This window comes from Lepidothrix coronata, unplaced genomic scaffold (genome assembly GCF_001604755.1).
Source record: "Lepidothrix coronata isolate B3197 unplaced genomic scaffold, Lepidothrix_coronata-1.0 Scaffold276, whole genome shotgun sequence".
Taxonomy (NCBI): domain Eukaryota; kingdom Metazoa; phylum Chordata; class Aves; order Passeriformes; family Pipridae; genus Lepidothrix; species Lepidothrix coronata.
In genome coordinates this window covers 446,324-462,415 of record NW_016690456.1, presented here as the reverse complement: position 1 = coordinate 462,415, position 16,092 = coordinate 446,324, and the positions used below count along the sequence as shown (strand labels likewise).

Below are 16,092 nucleotides of genomic sequence, written 5' to 3'. Positions count from 1 at the left end.
AATGTACATCACAGTATTATAAATATTGTCTGCAGTACAACTATATAGCTAAGCCACTGTGTCTTCTCAAACAAACAGCAACAGCTTTTTTGGCAGCCTTTCTCAAGCTTAACACAGATAATGTCTAAGGAAAGCCCCACCAAACTCAAACCCTCCCATCACTTCATTATATTTAATTAGTCTCTAGAACTATCCTTTGCAGTTTTAACCTGGCACTAGAAGGTGCCTCCACCCGAAGTTTTCTGATTGCAGTTATCAAATCAAATTTAAATGAAAATTTAATAAATCAAATCTCTGAAGTGTCAAGTACATAAATTAAGATTTGTTACTAAGCTATATTCCCAGGAGGAACTCCAGCTGATGGCAAGTTTTGGCCAGGGAGATCTAAAATATTGATTCTGTAACCCACTTGGTTTACATGGTGATTTTCAGACCACTGCCCTTAAACAGCAGGTTTTGGGCTGAGCTATCAGGAACAGTTCTGCATCCTGGAATATACCTGGTTGGAAAGTACAGACCTGACTAAATCAAGTATCAATTATGTAAAAAAGTGTGAAAATTCCACATTAGCCAGTTTAGCAGCACCATCTGGTGTCCAGAAACATAAAGTGCCACAGTGTACAATTACTGTCAAAACATGAAATGAAGGTTCAATTAAAAAAAAAACAAACAAAAAAAATGCTCAACTACCACCCACCTTTCTAATTATTAGAAACAAGGACATAAAATTGCAGGTGATGCCTCTTTCCCCTGTTCTTGAGTTCTCTGTCCTTTTAAAATCTAACAGGGGGTTTTCTCCTGAGATGCAATGGACTATTCTCAGAAAAAAAATAATTCTCAACCCTCTTCTGACTCATGAATTAATCTAATGTATTATGCAGGCAGATACATGCATCTTAGGGAATTTGAAAGTAAATATATACTCAATGGCAGGAGAAAACATAGCTGTAGTACAACAGCTCTGCTCTTCCCATCATCTCAATAATTGAAATCACTTCCCTACTGAAGAAATGCCAAATAATACAGCTCTAGATTGTAAACCTGTTCTATTGAATTGAAAGTTGAAACTGTTTAAGCTTTGCCTGGATACTCTTTACATTCCAACAATAAAAAAAAAGCCTCTAGTCTTCACCATTGGGAAGTTCTGGGCACATTCAGCCGGGGATGGAGAAACACTGAAGGAACACAGGATTCACTGCCAAGTTTCGTGAAAGTCAAGAAAAATGCAGCATTTTGAGTTCTGAGAAACATATTTTATTTTTAAAAACGGAAAAACTGTAGTCACAAAAACACGGTACGCACACAGAAACTACAGAAGCTTCAAAAATCTGCTGCTTCAGCCTTTTCAAACAGTGGAGCAAAGTAAAACAAAAACCCAACAAAATAGTCCTAAAGGCAAATTTTCTTTTTTTTTTAAGTTGACAGTAAGCCATGTGGTTCTAATGTGTTTAAGCTGTGAATGATATTTGAAGTGGATGTCACAGTCAGAAATTCCCAGAAGCAGATCCTGGCACACTGTGTGTGCTCCAAGTGCTCTTTAGATGCAACTAGGAAAAAGAAAAGACCAGACCACCACCCCCTTGGAACTGATTTTCACATACTTGCAACCATTATATTTTAATACACATTTGGTTATAAATATGAAAAATATCTGAAATCAAGCCTGGCATCCTATTAGTACCAAAGAACATTACAACCATTCCATAATACTATCTGTTTAGCCATGGGTGAAAATACATTTTAAAATATCTATTTTTTTATTTTCCACCTCAGTTGGACACCTCTTTTCCATTGATACTGACAACTTCAGAAAAAAATAATCCTGTATTTCTACACTTATTCTTTGTTCTTTTCAGATGAAAAAAAGCTCAATTACTCCCTTTAAAAATAAAACCAAAGAACCACCCACAAGGCAAAAAAGCATCCACTGATGCCAGTGACAATTCTAAAATATGCTACCAGATCATTCAAAATTGGTCTTAAGTACCCTCTCCTTACATGACTTCTCAATGACACAGTGGTTGGCAATGGATATGAAGTAGCTCAGTTTTAAGTTAAAGAAATTCTTCCTTTGAGACTTGTTCATTCTTTCCTTCAGGGAAATACAATTTAGATACAACTTCATCATTGGATTTTGCCTGAGAAGGGTTACTTGTAACTAAAAGATTTTTCAAGCCTTTGAACTGGCTTTGCAGAAGTTGAAAGTACATTGAAAATATGTATGATCTGCAGGAAAACCCACAGGTACCCAAATAACACTAAATCAACAAACAGATCATTTCAGGAATTGATTAAAAATTTAGAGAGACAATTAGATCATATAACCTGATTTTCTGAGTATTAAAGAAACTAAATTTCTTAATATACCTATGGAATCAATTAGCTTGTTTGCTTTGCAGTTGCTCCGAAAAATGTGGAAAACTCTAATGGTTTATCAGTTTCAGCCTCCTGGATTTGTGCCTGATCTCTCACATTTAGGTTCACTGGTTCCCATCTACCCTTTTCCCCCCCACCCCGAGATCAAAGAACCCAGTTTTCAAGAGTATCTTCCAATGAAGGTCCATCTATGCCAATGAAATCACCTATCATTATGCAACTCTTTTAATAAATCCAACCCTAACCACTTTCTTTTGACTAAGCATTACGAAAAATAAGCTAGAGAAGCTGCCTGTTTTTTTTTTTTCTGGTTAAGTTTTTTATTTTCAAAGAAGAGGACTTTGTGTTTCTGTTTGTAAACGCTACAGCACAGGCAGATTTACCAAGAGATAAGCAAAAGGAAAGGTTCTCCCAAACTTCTTGCAGTGCAGTCCAGTGCGGATCACGTTGCATTTGACCTCAAATGTCTTACAGAAAACCAGTCCCTAATGGAACCTGCCTTCACCTTCCATTTCAGCTTTCTACTTCATCTGAACTATTCTGGGGAAAAGTCCAAAACCAGAGAGTATCTGAAGATTGTTGTCAGGATTTCTAAGTAGGAATGAAATGACCGTGTAAGGTCTTTGTGCATCAATACAAAGGAATAGTTAAAACAGTTGACTTTAGCTTTCCAAATGTTTTCTGAAGCTGTTGCCACCAGTAAGGAGCCAAATAGATAAAGAAGGGTTCTAGACAATTTATTATTACTTGTCACCACAAACTTGAGGTGTTTAGTACTTCCATTTGACAAGTGACATCTGTCTGCTACTGTATTTACAGTAGGCAGGTCTGAACATAAAAGATATTTCCCTGCTACCTGTTTTCCAGATACAACTGTCGGTTCCATGGATTAAGTTGCATTTAATTTAGAAAAAAAAATGCTACCTCATCTTAGTACTAAGACAAAAATGTTTGTCGGATAAAGCTCTGCATTTAGTATTTGAAATACCTACAGGGCGTGACAGCAGCAATACACTGTCCAAGTCCCAAAAATTATAAATGGCACTCTCAAAAGCCTGAAGAGGATTGTCAGGTGTAAAAGTATAACAAGTATGATGCTTGTCTAGTACTGACAGTACAGATAAGCATAAACTCACCCTCCAGTCAGTATCTACACTGATCCAAGTGGCCACAGCACTTGCACACAGCCCCAACTGGGATGAAAACACCCACTGAACAAGGCCAAACCAATTCCCACGGAACTGGCTCTTGCTGTGACTGGGGCCACAAGAATGCCACTTGTGTCTAGGTGACATTCTCCATCCCTGAGGAACACAGGGTTTGATACCTATTTTTACTGGGGGGAAAAATAAAATCCACCCCCTTTTTTTTAAGCTTCTGAACAAACTGGAAGTATACTTTATATAAGCCTAGAGAGAGAGCAAAAAATCGGTGCCTACCTGGACTAAAGAAATGAGACGCCAAAGTTCTGCAAAATATTTGTAAACACAGAACTCTGGGCTCTAATGCTTTAAATACAAGTGTAGTATCAGACACTGGAAGAGATTTTGGCTCCTAAGAAACAACATTATTAGTGTCTTGCAAAGTCTTAAAAATTGTATAGTAATTTATCTTCTCAATTTCAAGGGGCAATATATTTTTCCTTAAAAAAGGAAAAGAAAACATTAATTTTAAGAAATTCCCCCCCCCTTCTCCAGAATAAAGAAATATTTACATAGAATAGAAAGCTAAAGTTACACAACAGAAAATGATGGAAATTCTTCTCAACAGCCTTCATTTTGCCAGACTCCTGCCTTCAAGTGGTCTTTTATTGCTCCTATCCTCAAATTCCTCACTCCACACTTTGGCAGGGTTTCCCCTCTTCAGTCTCTTTGTCCAAGGCTATACCAGCAAGCCTCCAGCTTTCTTGCTACTATTGTGTGCAAAGCTCCAGTAAACAAAATAAAACCCCCTCCAAGCAAAAACATGTTTGTACCAGTGCAAATGCATCTACACTAACTTTTGCCAGGCGAGAAGGATTTCAAATAATTAAGCCATTTAACTGTGTAGGGCCCTCCTGCAATTCAGACCTTACATTTAATGTCTGGGCCAGCTCTTCAGACCACAGCTATGCATCCAGCTTGTTTACAGGATGAACAGCCTTTACTTAAGTCACAAATACCACCACTCTAAAAATAGCCAGACAACTGGGCAACACCAGGGCAGATGACAGTCATTCTTAATAAGTGGCTGATTAGGATCTGAATAGCCCAAGAGTATTACTGAACTTGAGCCATTCAAACAAAAACAAAGAGACCCAGCATTTTTAACAGACAAGTTAGGAAAATATCTACCCCAAAATTACCAGCAAAAACACATTAAGCTATATGAGAAGTTAAAATAAAAAGAGAAAGTAGAGTGAACGCAGGGAAGGTGGTAGTTTCTCATCTGAAAGGGCAAGTACATTAATCACCCTACAACAAGAAGATGAAACATAGGCCTATAAAACAAGTGAATTAAGCAAAAAGGTCAAGGTCAAGTAAGGCTTCCTGTTAATATGGGGGAAAAGGGTAATTGAATTGAAACAATTTATTTAAAGCTTTTAAATAAATTAGGAAATATTGTGTGTACAAATTGCAGAAGTAGATATTCACTGACCCAACTAGATGGATCGGTAAAAGCCAAGACAGACTTAATACAGGCTCAAACTATTGCCATGGAGAAGAAACACTAAGGCTAAAAGCATTCAGCAAATGCTCACGAGTACATGCAAAGTAACTTGATAGAACAATCAAGTAAATTCATCATTTGGGCACTTGTTGCTGTTGGCTTATCAGTTTAAAAGAACTCTCACCCTCTCTCCAATGCCCCTCAGTGCACTTACTTCATCTCCTAGGATCTAAACCACAGAAGAAAAAAGGTACTCATGTATTAAGGCAGAACACAATGAATCATTTCCTACTGCAGGCTGCTGAGTATCCTCAGATATCACTCAAAAACATGGTTTTGTTTTTTTCATTTGGGATTGTCTTTTTTTTTTTTTAGTTGAAATTAGACTTCAGCATCACTGTGTCTGAACGAGATTTCAACTGGTGAACTTGGGCACAATCAAAAGCTGACCCAAAGCATCATGGAACTCAACATGGGCTGCAAGCAATTAATAGTGTCTTCAGAGCAGACAAATCCTGAGGCTCTGGGCATTCTAGGGGATCTGTTTGTTGTGGACAAACAACTGATTATGAAACGTCCCTGGGAAGAGCTGCTGCCTATATGTGCACACACACTTGAAAGACTCTTTGTCTTCTCAGAACTTTTTGACTCTTAACTTTCCCACTTACTGGCATCTAACTCCAAACCATCTTTAGAAGAATTTCTGCTCAACTCAGAACATGAGAAGGAGGCTGAGAAAAAGTAAATACTTGTTGCACTGCTCCTGCCACTGCTCCTGCCACAGCTCCAGGGAAAGCAGTTTACACACAACCCCTTTAGACCTTTTACAGTTTGGTTGCTGTTCTTCAATCACCGGAGAAGCACTAACTACAAGAGCACTGCTTTTCAACCCTGCCCTGCAACAACTGTGTGATGTGAAGCCTACAATCCCTCCCTCCCTCCTCTCCACCATTTATAGTATTGCACTTAAAACACACATTTACATACACAGGCAGACATACACAGACATTCACAATGCAGAGACTGAGTAAAGGCACTGACCTTACCCACACAGAAACACGAAGAAATGCTGTGCAACCTCTGGCAGAGCAGAGCAAAGAATCTTGTTTCTCAAAGATTTCAGTGCAGCTCAAAAGAAAACTTCAAAACCTGCAACGGGCTACTTCACATAAAATGGCTCCTTAAAGTGAAATATGTTTGATGTACCATCACAAATGAAATGAGATGCACTTGTACATTAAATCAGAGTTGAAGCCCGCATTTGGGTCTATTAGTGGCTTTGAAACAGCCCAGCAGAACACTGAAAATTCATCTTCAGAATGCCAGAATTAAGCGAAAATTAGCCAGAAACATCAGATAAGCTTTAAAAAACAGATTACCTGCACCTATGTTTGGAGAAATAAACTACTGATGACTGGATTTCAGGACCAGTGACAGAAGTTGAAAAGACTTCTCTTAAAGCATAAGCAAAGAGGTGAGACAAGGAAGAGGTAACAGATCTTATGGCAATTTACAGTAACACATCACAGAAAAGTGACCAGATTTGAAGGGGAAGGCCAAGGTGGAGAAGAAGAAAACCTGAAAAGAAGAGATAAGAATGAATTAATTGTAGTCACCCAGAGACCCCATTTGAGTTACAATTTCAGTTTCTTACCACCACAACTAGCTTAAATTCCTTATTTTACTTTTTCTTAAAAAACGCATTAGGGACATTTTGTAAATGCAGTTAGCCACCAAAAGGCAGACACCATGCTGCAATTCTGTTGCTTCTTGGGCAGTTGCTCTCCAGCCTTTAGCCTAAGCAGCCACCCAAAAAAGCAAGGCAATCTCTCAGCAGGACACAAAGTCTTTTATATCTTGTTTTCTTCAGCATGGAACCAATGAATTCACACTTCATTACTTAAATGTCTGTTGCTATTGTATCTCAAAGCACAGACACAGAATCACAATCCCTGGGAAAGAAAATAAGAAATAAAGGGAAGAAAATAGCTATAGTATTATAAGATAAACTTGAGAGACGACATAAACAACCCACAACATTCCTATCAAAAATAACAACATTATATCTTCACTGCACACAAACTCATACTCAGGGTTACCATTTTGATGCATAAGCCATGAGATAATTTTAGTTTCTTACACCAACACTCTCAAAAAAGTCATTGTGACTGTGTTTTGCTAAATAAAACCCATCATCTGACTTGTGAGCATAAATGCACACCTTGGGCTCAATCTTGTTTGCAGTGCTCCCACTTTCAAAGTCAACTACACTCCCTTTGCACCTTCCTGCTCCCTGATTGCTGGACCTTTTAATGTCTTATTGCTCCAACTGACTGCACTGTGTGAGTTGATTTTGATAGAGCCACTGGGAAGCATCAATTCTGGGGCTGGGCCAGGAGGATGCAGCGAGTCTGCAGTGAAGACTAATGCACTACACACACCTGGGTGAACAGGACAAACAGAATTGTCCTCTTGAGAACAGGGTGAAATGAAATGTTATCAGAAATACAGAAACAGCTGGTTCTCAACAGGATATCAGACATCTGGTGACTAAAGACAGAGGCAGCTAATATAATATTTTTGGTCATCATAAATGCTTTATTTCTTTCTCTGCTTTAATATCACACTATGAAATGAATTTCCCCAGAAAAGTTCTCTCCTGGATTATTATGCTTTCAGGGATTGTTTCAACCATATTCCTGATGAACAGGTAGGGATTTACGTTTGTGTGTTTTGTTAACTTCTAAATAAAGAGAAAAATTAAAAGTCCAATAAAGAAACACCTGAACAGTCTTCTTGAGAGCCAACCAAGTAGCAACAGCTACACCAAGTACATGACAACCATTCATATTTCAAGTCACAGCAAGGCATTATCAGATCATGCACTGTGAGCTCTAACAGAACTTTTATTACTCATCTCGAGGACATTACTGACTGGACTTACTTTTTCTTACTTTATAATAAAAGCAAGACCTGTGTATGTAGAAAGGTCTTATTGCTCATAAATCCTAGTGACCAAGTATCTGCACGTGGGGGGTGCCAGGGCACAGAGATGTGACAGACAGGCATGACAAGGACTCACAGCAGCACAACACAGAGGTTTTCTCACAGCACTGACAATTCAGTAAAACCCTAGTCTAACACTCCACAGTAATATTGATTTAATGGCTTACTAGGCTCTTATGAAGGGAATTCTAATACAGGCAGATCATATTCACTACCTATTTTTAATTTCCACGTACCAGATAAAAATTACATTGCTTACAACAGGTAGGTACTAACGAAGAATATCCCCCTTAGCTCTTTTTGTGAAGCTGTAAGAGGGCAGTCGTTTTCATTGAGATACAAAGGTCACTGTCACATACATTTTGTCTCTACATTTTGGGCTTGAAATGTGAAATATCAGTATGTATTTAAAGTTACAATAACACTAAGTGTATGAAATTTGACTCGAAAACTGCTATGTTTGTTATCAACTAGTTTCTGCCATTCATTGAACGAGATTATTTCTTTTATTATTTTTTAAAAGCACAAGGTGAATAATTTTTTACAGCCAGTATGGGCAATGTACTAGCTTTTCCCATGCATCACTGCTGTGCAGGCTGTAGTCTCCAGGAACTAAAAAAGCAAACAGGCAGATAGGGGAAGTAGTGTTTCTGTCTTCCTTCTAAACCCACTTGTGATGCACCTAATCAACAAAAAGACTGGCCCTTTGGTGACAACTATTTCTAACTATTAAAACCTTCTAGATGGTTTTATACAAACAATTTCTTATGTGAGTACTGAATCACACATTTTACGCATGTAATAATTCACCATTTTTTGGCAATATTCATATGACACTGTAACAGCTGTATATCTTACATGAAAAAGGTTATTCTTATTCACAGATATTAAACTGTTTTCTCCAGCAAGACTCACAGATGGCAGCTGACCTGGGAAGAGAACCTTCAACTCCTAGAGGACAGTGACCTACTCAAAAAGCTTTGCTTTTGTTTTTAGGGAAGGGTCCATAGCAAGTAAACAACTCTGCCCACACTGTTTCCCTGCAAGGGTAATTTCTTTGTGATATGCTGACAAAAGAAAGAAAGAAACAAAAAACCACCAAACACCTTAAAGATGTCCAATGTTGCCTTTTAAATCAGGAAATCATTCCTGAGCTGTTCTCAGATGAATTTTCTCTGCATCACTTCTGTCCATCACTCTCTCCACAGTATTAGACCAAGAGCAAAACTCCCCTCTGGGAAATGAATCACCTGCAGAGCATCTCTGTGAGGTGAGTTTCAGCGATCATTCTGAAAAATTGCTTTTCGTGTCCCAAAAATTGAGTTTAAATAGAAAGATGAGAATCAGAGCAAAACACTATCTCACTCTCCAGTTTGCATATAAATGCAGTGCAGAGCTGATTGCAAGGTATCTGCTAATGGCTAGAAGCTCCTAAAAATCCAACCCAATACATCGACTAATTGCAGTTTTCTCTGAAAGACTGTGACAAATTTGTACTCTCAAGTACAATTACAGTAATAAGAGTTTATATTACTGCATTCCAGAGCTGGAAATTTCAGTTTTTATTGCAGTTACTGCCAAGCACTCTGACTGGATGTTAAGCCCCTTGATAATTCCCTTCATATTACAACTGTGTTTGTATTTTGCCTCTCCCTTATCTGCCCAAGTATAAGCAAACGGCTGTTCTTCACAGAAAGCACAGCAAGTCCTGATTAAACACAGAAAAGCTCAAAAATCTTGTTCATACACTTCCTACAGAAATGAACCAAGTTCAAATCACTCTTTCATAAGTGTACTTAGAAGTACAATGCACATCTGCTGGCTCCTGTGCTACTCAGAATTCGTTTCCTTAAAATATTCACCAGCGTCACCATAAATGTGTTTTATCTTCCCCTGAGACAATACAAATTAATGATTTTACACTTCCCTGCAGAAACAGCACTCATGGCTATAGTGGGCTCACACACACCCCGGAGCACAGAAAAATTGACAAGGCAACAACAAACAAGATAAAAGGCTCAGGCAAATGTGACTTTAAAAGCTTTCTTGGTTGTCACCTACACTGCACGCAAAGGGGGAGAATTAATGGATGGGTCTGGTTTCTGAAGTGGCTCGTGTAAATAACTCCAGTAAATGAAGGATTTGCTGCCAGCTGCTGGCACAAGGGCTGCTGTGGATCTGTGCGTGTCTAACTGCTCAGATCCAAGGGATTCAACACGAACTCCTGTGGCCAAGTTTCAAATGCCCTGGGATGGTCTCTTCTGTCCATTTATTTATTGCAAAACAGGGAGGAGTCATCTCTGCCTGGGTCAGCTGCTCCAGAAACAAAAGAAATAAGCGAACTTGGGATCTGAACACAACGGTTCTTTAATTTTTAAAGTACACAATTATAGGGTTTGGGGGAATTTTTCTTCAGAACATAAGAAACAGTACACATTGACAGTTTCTCATTTACAGAGAAAGTTAATAAAAAACAGATGGAGCTCATAATACAGCAACTGCAATACATGCTGTAATTAATCTGGCATTCCAAACAATAAACACAATGTCAGCAAGAGACTCACTTTAAATATAAGTCAATTATGGATTGATTGCCTCAGTAACACAGTACAGAAAATATTTACCACTTACAAACTTGTGTTAGGGTAAGCAATCATTAAACTGCAACAGGTAGTCTGTAGGTTATTTAGGAAGCTTAGCAGTGAGTACCTAAGGTGACTACATAGAGAACTATTAAAACTACAAAGATTCTTTCCCCCAATATATTCACAAGCCAAACATCCTAAACACAAAAAACAGCAGAATTTTTCCAGCTTTGCATCTCACCCTAAGGGGAGCAGCCACTCAGCAAAGACTGGATAATTTCCCTGCATGCATTTCTGGTGCCAAAATAAGCAAATATTGTCACTCATGGCAAGTTATAAAAAAAACTAGACTAGAAGATACAAACCCGGGTCCCCTGCCATCCACTGGCAAAACTGGCTGGGACACCACAGCATTCACCTCTTGCCTTTAAACACCCAGGCACTGCTAATGGGAGAGTACTGGTTGTGAAATAATACAACTACACATGGTTGAGTTTGGGGCAGGAACTTAAACCAAAAAACCACAAAAAAAAAGCTAAAGTATTCTGCAGAGTCTCACCTGTGAGGAATGTGCACCCCACACACACACACTCTGCCCCATCACTGACTCGCCCCCCAGCTCTTGCCCACAGATGACAACAGAACAGCAAAGGACACCACTTGCAGGCACAGATAAAGGAACTGCAATTTGGGCAGTCAAATCTAAGTTACCAGATGTTCATTTTCAGCTGATGATGATGTTGGCAATGAGTGGGGTTAAAGTTTTGTTTACGAAAATAACAAAAGAGAAAGAAGCAGAAAATATGCAAAAAACATCCCTGTCTGCCATTGTAGATTGGGGGAAAAGAAAAAAAAAAAAAGGAAAGAGTGAGTTTCTTAAAATGTCTTCCTTTGGACTGATATACTACTTACACAGCTAAGTAATAATCTTTAATGAAATGAGTCAGCTGATTAAAAGCATAACCAATTTTGTCATAAGCTTTTTTATCTTTGTCTGGCATTTTACCGATAATTCACACTACAAGTGGCCTTCTCTATAGTAATTTTTTGGTTTATTTTTTCTTCCAAACCCCTCACTCTGGAATCAACTCCATCTTTACTTACAGAATCCAAAAGTCTGCTCCTCTCCCTCGTGCACCCATGTGCACCACTGTGGCTTTTCTAAAGGGATTTCTTCTTGCAGCATCCCTCAGTAGGCATCTGAATTGGGATCAGTTCTTTTTTTAAGAAGTCTCAGAAGTGAAGGACTAAGCTATTACAGGTGATCATTTAAGGCACCTTTGTGGCAGGATCTAGTACATTAGAGCACTGTTGATAACAATTTAATCTGTCCTGAAAAATCTCCACTAGTAGGGACTCCAAAGCCTATGCAACTTACTGCAATAATTATCTTTGTCCTTCAAGAGGAATCTCTAAGACAAATGTTTGTGTTTAATCCTGACCTAAATAGATACTGATAGCAATCACCTTTTTCCTACACTCACATAGCCTTTTTGCTAGTTTATATATAACATTACATTTTTTTTAAACTCTTCCCAATTTGTGTTTTCAAGTATCTCCTTTGCTTTCCCCTGGATTGTCTCCAAACTGAGAATCAGCACGGGTAACTGCTATGATTTCACAGATGAAACCTCAGCAGTACTAAGTTGCACAAGATAGATATTTCTATATATTATTTGCAACCCAGTTTGCTTTATTCTCAGATACAGCATCACACTCCAGTGCCTGTTTCCTCTGTTGTACACCACGAAGTTTAAACCCCTTGAATACTGTGCACCTGAGGTTTCTTCTCCAAGCAGCCTGTATTGAGTTGCCATTACTGAGTTGTTACTCATTTTCCATTGTTCCTTCAGTTTGTTTTGAGCATAAATTGTGTTCTGTCAACTCGAGGCCACTTACAAATTTTATGAATACCTACTATCCCATGAATTAACATTCAATGAAAAAGCTGCACAGTATGGGACAGAGCCTGAGAACATCTCAGAATGATTTAGGCTGGAAGGAACCTTACAGATCATCTCGTTTCAACCCCCTGCCATGGGCGGGGTGCACCTTGCACTAATCAGGTTGTTCAAAGTCCCATCCAGCCTGGTCTTGAACATTTCCAGGGATGGGGCACCTACAGCTCCTCTGGGCAACCCAATATCTAACAGAAACAAAGATGCTACATTTCAATCATTCTAAGGATAGAAAGTCACTGGACTTATTCTTCAGTTTCAGACAAATCTCCTGCAAGCAGAAAACAAACCAACAAATACTGCACCCAAGCAGCTACTTTCTATGGGTACTTTCCACTCACAAAGAGCAAACACTCCTTCTGACTGTTCAGATTTCTTTGAAGTGACCCAATGCACATCTGTAAGCAAGTCAATTCACCTCTGTAATCCTCCACATGGCAGTACCCAGAGGCAGAAGAGCTAACATGAGCTTAGCTGCTCACTGCTCTCACTGCGAGAGAAACAGGAGAGGAGAACTATACACGGGAATGCATTTTGCACGTGTATGGCTTCACAGAAACACAAATTTCCTCCTAGAAATCCCAGTGAGAGCTGTTTGGGCATTCGAGTATTTTAAGCAAGTTTCACAAAACATTTCCGTGGAGCCCAACATTTTCTCAGCTTAGTTTCTTGGCTATTGCTCTCCTCCAGTGTTGCAAAATCAGTGAGTTTACATTATTTGGCATTGCACTGGACACAAATCCAATAAGCTGGATGAAAGTTGCACTCAATATTAATCCTTTTTATTGCTGTTTTGGTTTACTTGCACACATTCTGATTCTGTTTTGTGATTTTTTTTTAGTAGAAATTGCCAATATCCTCAAATCCCATGGCCAAGAAACTAATGTTTTTACATTCCCGATATTTTAAATCATACTTATGTTTTGATACAAGAAAAAAGACATCTGTTAAATGTCTAACAAATTGCGATCGCAGTCATCAAAAATCACATCTTTATGGAAGCTGCACAAAGACATTAGGTGAGAAAAGTGACATGTTAGGTATTTAATCACTGCTCTAGGACAGGAATGGACATGTACATCAATACAGCAGTGTTTACCAGCTTTCACCCAGGATATTCATCAAGGAAGAACCTTGTGTGTAACTTCCAAGACTAGGATACATATTTGAAGTTCATGAACACCTATGAGCCCAGGGCTGGAATCCTCCTCTCCACTTTTTATTGGACACATTTTCACCCAGTCCTGCTGTGACATCTTCCTCTTTCCACCTCCTATTTGTCTTCCCACTGTCTTTACACCATCTTTGTCATTAACTCCTTATTCTAATCCTTCAAAATCCTCATTTCTTTAAGACTCCCACTCTAATCTCATGTTTCCTGCCATTTCTTTGCTGAACCAGATCTACCTCTTTCCAACTGCCTTCACTTTGTTCACAGCCTCTCATTTCCTTTCTGTGTCTCTCACTTCCCCCATTTCACTTCATTTCCAACTTTTTCCTTTCCCACAGCTTTCCTCCCATTAAAAAGAGCTCGTTTGCCTTTTCCTTTGACAGGAGTTAATACAGGGAGTACACATTTGCCAACAGTCCTTGGTTGATGAACACTGCCAGATGGTGTTGGTCTCACCAGTTAAACTAAACCAATCCCACAGCTCCAGTGCTGCCACACAGACACAACTACCAGTTATCCACAAACATTTGCCATAAAATAACATTTTCTAAGTGCTAGAAATCTGGGGGAAAAAAAAAGTCACAGGAACACTAGTTATGCCCTAGATTTTGTTCTTTTTAGATCTGACCTGCTTTACAGGAAATGTTGGTCTTGCCAAATAATCGAGGAATGAAATGACTAGCACAGTTCATACAAAGTTAAGTTTGTAGAGATGAAAAGCTTAAATTATAGCTATTTTTTCAGATATTCCCCTCCTACTGCTACTCCGAAATATCATATGATTCAAATTATAGTTTCCAGAGGAAGTAATTAAAGATACTAGAACTTAGATCAATGATGGTTTTGTATGTTTGCACTCGATCTTTGGCACAGACTCAATCTATATTTAGACTACAAAGTATAAAGAATGTTTGAAACCAAAGCAACTACAACCCCCCCCCCCCGAATTTCATTTATAATGTGAGATTTGCAGAGATAGGATAACACATAACACTGCAATTCTAGACAGTTTATAGGATTTGCACAGGTTTGGAGAGAGGAATGCAGTCCCCAGCTCCTCCTGCAAGTGCTACTGCCCACAGGAAAGCTTGAGGCACCAGGGGAGACACTGCCTGTCTTTGGGTGAGATTGGTCTTTGGAAGGCACCTACAGAAACACTCTATCAAGAAACTCTAAAAACGCTACAATTTTTTTTGTCAGTTACAGAATATTACACATTAGGTATTATTCCTTCAAGGTATTGTTCTCCCCAGTAATATCTGTGGGCATATGAATTTTTTTCCCCTCCAAGCTGTGACAAGACCCCGAAGTAGATTTCTGCTGCGCATCTGAGTTTCTCTGTGCTTTTGAAAGCTGGAGGGTTCTGGCCTCCTCCACTCAAGCCATTTTTGTTGCAGATCAAAACAAAAATTTAAATGATTTTTACTAACCTAACACATCAGCTCCATTCCCTGACCAATGCTTAGTGTGTAACTGATGTGTTTAAATTGGCACACTCAGTTTTTCGTGTTAGTGCCATATGTTTGCATGCAATAACGTTAGATTGGAATCAAGGACTTCTCAACATCCCTTGGAACCTTCAAACCATTGTGATTTAAACACACAGAAACAGGAGTACATTATATTTAAAGAATGGTGAAACATGACACTTGATCTTTCTCAACACTTCTCCAAATAAACCCAGGAAAAAGCACACGGTGATAAACAAAAGAACGAAAAGGTACTATGGACATTTGAAACCAGGAGTTCATCTTCTCTTATGGAGAATACTAAAGAGGATGAACAATCCCTTCCCTAAAGAAAAAAAAAGGAGAACTACCAGCTAACAAGCAGATAACACACAGCATTACAAGCAGATGACTCCAGCCAGAGCTGTGCTCTAAAGCCTGACAGACTGAGATAATTTCTGTGTCAGTGAAGGATTTGAGCAGTATCTTCCATATTCTGATAATTGCCAGTGATGATGATACAGGATATTACGAATTTTCACCATCTTATTTCCTTTGAAAACGCATATTTGATTTACCACAGCCCAAGATCAAGTCAGATAAACCAGTTTTAAGCAATTCAGAGGACACAAATTAGAATCCATCGTAATTAGAGAAAGGAATAAAATAATCAAGCAAGTACTTCTCCATCTTTAAACAACTTTGCAAACAAAGCTATTCTGTATTACAGATTATTTAACTATTCTATTTTGTTTCACCTACATTGCATGATTTAAAAAAAAAGGTATATAAGATGTCCCATTTATCAAGTTAATGAATTTTTACCTATGGGAAAACGCAAAATAGCAATACTTTTGCTGTAGAAAGGTCAAGAACAAAAATAAGTTTAATGCCATTGT

General features: G+C 38.6%; 1 protein-coding gene across 2 annotated transcripts in view; it reads right to left on the bottom strand.

The window, feature by feature from the left end:
• Positions 1-16,092, bottom strand: part of BICC1 (BicC family RNA binding protein 1) — a 102,783-nt gene that overhangs the window by 27,729 nt on the left and 58,962 nt on the right. The gene's annotated exons all lie outside the window — the stretch shown is intronic.